Source organism: Pinus tabuliformis, chromosome 1_2 (genome assembly GCF_031772625.1).
Source record: "Pinus tabuliformis cultivar Carrire ecotype Pingquan chromosome 1_2, CPIR1, whole genome shotgun sequence".
NCBI classification, from domain to species: domain Eukaryota; kingdom Viridiplantae; phylum Streptophyta; class Pinopsida; order Pinales; family Pinaceae; genus Pinus; species Pinus tabuliformis.
Window position 1 is genome coordinate 1,228,615,528 of NC_142298.1, and position 6,024 is coordinate 1,228,621,551.

Here is a 6,024-nt window from a genome sequence, read left to right on the forward strand (position 1 = left end):
CATGAACGAACCACTCCTTCTTAGCGTTCAAATTTAAACTAAGTTGGACTCATCCGAAGGATGAGCTTATAATCAAGAAAATGTTATCATCCTCAAGCTTGTCCAAAATAAAGAGGTACTTGCCAGAAATGGTGGGGGAAAAGACAGAAAAATGAGCCTATTTGTCACACTTTGTAACCACTCTTGAACACGACACTTTTATTCACCTGGGTTGGGAAATCCTTTGCCTAACAGTTGATCAAACCACATTTGAAAGTTTTCAACCAGTTTTTGGGTATTAACTTTGGGTCAATTGTCACCAAACCATCTGTTGTGTCATTATGTGTTCAAGAGGTCAGTGCCAATAAGCCATTCATCTGCAAAATATCTGTCATCCTTCTTTACCATCCCTGAGTCAATCCTTGCAACTAAATTTCTTTAACTTTATCTATGATTTCGTGTTGTGGGCTTGCCTGGGATAGATCACTTTCTATCGACTTCAGCTCATTATCTAGAAAGATGATCTAGAAATCATCAGTACCTTGGGATCTGCATGCCTCAATGGCAGGTTTCTTGCCTTTTACGACAGGTTGCATCATTGACCTTCGATCAAAGGATTCTGTGACATGTTCAACATCAACACATCTATTCACGTCTCATGGATTGTACTGGGTACTTTGAGAGCCATTGACATCACTGGTGGTTTCTATCACACTTGTGAACAATTTACATCATTGACTGGTAATCAAGTGGTTTCCACCATGTTCGACTTCAACACATTCATTCGCATGGATAGAATCGTACTATTTCGGGAAGTAGAAATGAAGACCCTGGATCTAGTTTCCGCAATCCAGGCTGTGAGGAATTTTGTATTCATTATATAGTGGACTATTCATAAACAGATGGCTGCATCCATACTGTGTCCACACGAGTCTATACTTGTGATGTATTACAAGATCATTCCTGTACCAGAGCAGTAGTTAGTTTTCTAAGTCAGTTTTGCTCTAAGTATGGGAATGCCTACCTCAGCGATGATATGATCTCATATATATATCTTGCATTGAATGTTTTTATAGGTTCTGACTGGGCTCTCCACAAGATGATCCTCGAAATGATAAAGTACTTCACTCTTCCTAAATGATAAATGAAATCCTCATCTACTATAGACTTCGCAATTTAGGGGGAAATCTGTTGCACAAAAATATCATCACCGTGATTATTTGCAGTCAGTATGGGTCTATCATCACTTGTACTGATCTCCTAAGAAAGTCTCAGACCTCAACTCTTCAAGTCAGGCTTTGAAAATGAGATAAAGACATTGAAAATCAAAAAAGTTCTGGTTCAACACTTTCTGTCACTGTTGCCTGCGGTCTCGCACCCCCTGTTTACCAAAACTATGGACCTACCCGCTCTGTCCCTAAAGGAGTGGGTGTGAACCCCTGTGAAAGTAAAAAAGGCGCAAGTTTATTCTAAAAAACTCACTTTGTGTTAATTCTAGATGATTCTAGAAGGAATTTTGACGTGGATTGGTCGCTCTTAGGTGGTTCATGTATCCCAAAAGAGAAGGAGCTAATCCCTTGATGAGAGGAGCTATCCCTTTGAAGGAGGACCTAGTAACTTCCCTCCATTGCACTATAAATTAAGGCATTGGGCTAGTTGCTAGGGAGGTTAGAAGCTAAACATTTTTTAGGGTAAATGCTGGTGGAATTGAGACTTCCTAGTTAAGCTTGAGAGGAGAGATCACATACCTTTTTGGCTTCATTGGGAAGAGAGTGAAACTTGTCAAAGTAGAGGAGACTTCTTGTTGGACCCTGGGAGGAGCTTGTACAACATCAAGGCATAGGTTGTAAAGTTCTTCTTTGATTTGAATTAATACAATCATATTCATTTTTCTCAAAAAATTGTCTTATGCCATTTGTTTCATGAATTCCTTGATCATCATGTTAAGTATGCTTTATGATATTGGTTTTTCAGGTGCTATTTAATTTGTTTTCTTGTTTGTGTTTGCATATTTGCAACAAGGGAGCTCATTTGGATCAAAGGAGCGAGACTTCCACAAACTTGAATTGGACCTAAGGTAAGCCTAAAACACTTGTTTGCCTTTGTTTATAAATGCATATTTAGAGAAAGATAGTTTTTGATTGGCTTGATTGTCACTAGATATCATTAGATTCTAGGAAGGTCTATCTTGTCCGCAAGATCGACTCATTCCATGTGACAAGAATGTTTCCCATGTTTTCGTAAAGGTTGTTTTGTCCTGATCATCTGGATGCACTAAAATCTGGTTGTAACCAGAGAAACCATCAAGCAATGAAATTATGCTAGAACCAACTACCCACTATAATATGTAATCCATATTCGGAAAAGGGTAATTTTCCTTGAGAGAAACCTTATTGAGGTTCTGAAAATCCACACATAACCTTATCTCTCCAGCCTTCTTCCTCACTAGTACTAAATTTGACAACCACTTAGAAAATCTCAAAGGGACAATAATCTTTGCATCAAAAATCTTTCTTACCTCTTTCTCAATTAAGGGTAGAAAAACAAGGTTCACTCTCCTTAGCTTCTTCTTGAAAGGTTTCTGATCTTCTTTGATAGGAATGGTGTGTTGAATAATACTTTTGTCATAGGCCTTCAAGTCCTCGTATCCCCATGCAAAAACATCAGAATACTCCCTCAATAGATCAATGTACATCTTCTTCTCTTTAGGAGGTAAAGAATTAATAACAATTTTTGGCTTATCTTCAGTCCCAATATTACAGTATTCCACATCGGACCCAATAGGTTGAATTTTAGGCTTATGTGCTACATCATTAAAATCAAACAATTCCTCCAATGGAGCTAAACCTCTCATAATCACATTGTCTTTCAACTGCAAAACTTCAAGATCTAATTCATGCTCATCATTGTTTTCTCTAATTTGATTGAATTCAATTTTATTTGTATCACGATAGACCTTACTACCCCCATCAATATGAAAATTAACAAATTCTTCCTTCAATTGCAAAAAATTATGTATTTGTTTGTCATTGTCGAAAACTTGCCAATATCTCACTTTGTCTCAGGAAAAACGCCTATGTTTTACATCAAATTCATATTTATTATTTAGATTGAAATGTATCTTACATGTGTTGGCTGAGGTGTCCAAAGAAACGGTGAACACATTTTGATCACAAGGAATCACAAACAGATGATACTCTGGAAAACATTGAAAGAAATTTATGACAACATTTATATATGCCCTAAATCTAGGGTGTTTGGTTGAATACTGACCTTTAATCTACTTAATGATAATTATGAATCTCCATACACTAAAATCCTTTTAGCTCCTGACCTTTTCAAAATATGTAGACCCAAAATCAAAGCCTCATACTTAGCAACATTGTTGGTACATTCAAAGGAAAGTTTATAGGAATAAGTCTTTGATCTACCTGGTTTAGAGTCTAAGATCCATATACCAACACCAGCTCCTTCCTTGTTGATTTCCCCATCAAAATCCATATTCCATAAGCCTTCTTCATCATCATTTTCTAGTTTAGTCTCCAACATCACTCCTTTTTCTTTCTCTAATTTTTTGTCCATGTTTTGAACCTCATCCTCCAAACATATATCATTATACAATATAAATGAATCCATATCTGAATGTAAAGAATAAACAGGATAATTATTTGGTTTATCTTGACTTCTTACAATGTAGTTCATGAGATATTTCATATAAAACTTCCTTGGTTGTCCAAATATTGGGATAGTGGCATATGACATGTCCATTTGCAGTGAGCCCTTCAATTTCACACCCTAAGACCTAGATAACGACATACCATAATTTGGTGGAATGTTAGCGACAACCACATCCATAACCACACTTTTAGCTCAAATTTTTGTAATGGTGACATAAATCCTTTATCAACACAAGACACTTCACTTTACTGGCGTAAAAAGAAAACAAATCTTTGTATGGCCTGGTTATTATCCAAACCCAACTTTTCCATAATCACCTTAGGCATTAATTTGTGTGAAGCACCTGAATCTAACATAGTGTTATGCAAAATAAAATCATGAATATTAAGGCAGATATAGAATGGTGACACATTTCCTTCTTGAGAACTTTCTTTGTGAACCTTTAGACGAAAAAGTTACTCTAGGTGATCATCACTTAAATTCATTGTGTCTGATACTTTCTCAACCTTCAATGGCTTCAAAATTTGACCTTTATATGCATCCTTTTTCATCAATTCAACTAATGGAACAAAAATTTTAGTTTTTTATATTTCATTCTCGAGATTAAAAGATGATTGATATTTTTCTACCTCCTTAACAATGGTATCTTTCTTTTGAGGAGCTTCCTTGGGAGGATCAACCTTTGTTTGACTTGTAGAAGGTGTATCAGTCTAGATCTTCTTGGGAGGATTTGTTATACTTTTCTTATTTCTCAAATTATATTGCTTGTGAACCTCCATAATGGCATTCTGATAACCCTTATTATAGTCTTCAAACTCTGCAAGCATGAATTCTTGTTGTGATTTCAAAAACAAATATTGTTCCTCCTTTTTCAAGAAAATGTTACCTACTTCTCCCTCCCCAAAAATATTAATTTGGTCATCTTCTTACTTTTCTGTTGCTTCTTGTTATTCTTTTGCATAATTCTATTGTAAAGGAGGTTTGATTTGTTGTGGGTCTGTTGGATTTATTTGGTATCTCTGTTTGGTTTGAATTTTTTGTCTCCTAAAGTTTGGATTTCTGATTTGAGGACCTCCTTGAGGCTCTCTTGGAGAACCCTTATCTTTCAAGGTCATTTTCTCCATGGTTTTAACCAAAGTATCTAAATTAACATCTGATGATGTTGAATTTTCTTTCTTGATAGTCACCCTCCTCTTAAACTTTAACTTAGCTTTTTTGGCTAGTAAGTTTGCTTCTACATTTACTGCAATGTTCTGCATGTCTTCTAAAGTAGTAGGACTTCTTTATCTTAATTGGTAGGCCATGTCAGCATCAAATCCATTTGGATAATGAAGCAAATCCAAACCCAGCGGAGGCTTTATTTCTACTGGAACAAAGTTATATAAGCGTTGTTGAATCTATTTGTGTTTTCTTGAAATGATTCACCTGAAGCTCTTCTCAAATTTTCATATTCTGCAAGAATTTGAAGTGGATTCTTCTTTACCTCCCACTGAGAAAGGAAAACTTGATGAAATTGCTATAAACTAGCAATATTTCCTGCTACCAACCCTTTGTACCACTTCTTGACTTCCCTTGCAAGACTTTGGGAAAAAATCTTTAGTTTCACATCATCATCATCTACCTCTTCAAGGTCTGTAAAATCATTCATTTTGTCAATATGTATTTAGTTTTAATTTCCCTAGTACCATCAAATTAAGGTATGTGATGTCCATAATATTGTGGCATGACATTCAAAGGTGCTTGTAAAAGTAGTGGAGCATATCAAGCTCCCATGATTATGGTATGAGAGATGGATGTACTCACTATAGTTCTAGATGATGAAGGTGGTAGAGGTGAGGAAACTAGAATCTGTTGATTTATTGTAAAGGGGGGAGTATAGACAACAAAAGTAACATGAGAAGAGTAATGATTAGGTATCAAAGGAACAATAATTGATGGGAAAATGATGTAGAAGTAATCTACTGAAATATGGATGATTCTTCTGCAACCATATGCAACTGATTAACTAAATCCTAAAGTTTGTGGAACTGGTATAAAATATCTCTGTCGGACTTTAAAATACCAATTTTTTTGTAGGGATAAGTGGTGTGAATTTAGATTCATCAAGGACTATTTTAGATAGAGAGATTTTAGATTTATATCTAGAAAGTCTATGTTCAAAAGGAAGATAAAATTCAATTTCCTAAACTATAATAATACTTTTAGGAAGGGTTTGAGATCTATGGATAAGACTATTACTTGCTTGACCTACTTCAAACTTATTTTTTGTAATCATCTTCTCAGGATAACTTACATCTTTAGAAGGATCGGGATATGGATGTGATGTTGTGTGGATCTTTGTAGAACCCATATTTCTAAGAAAACTTG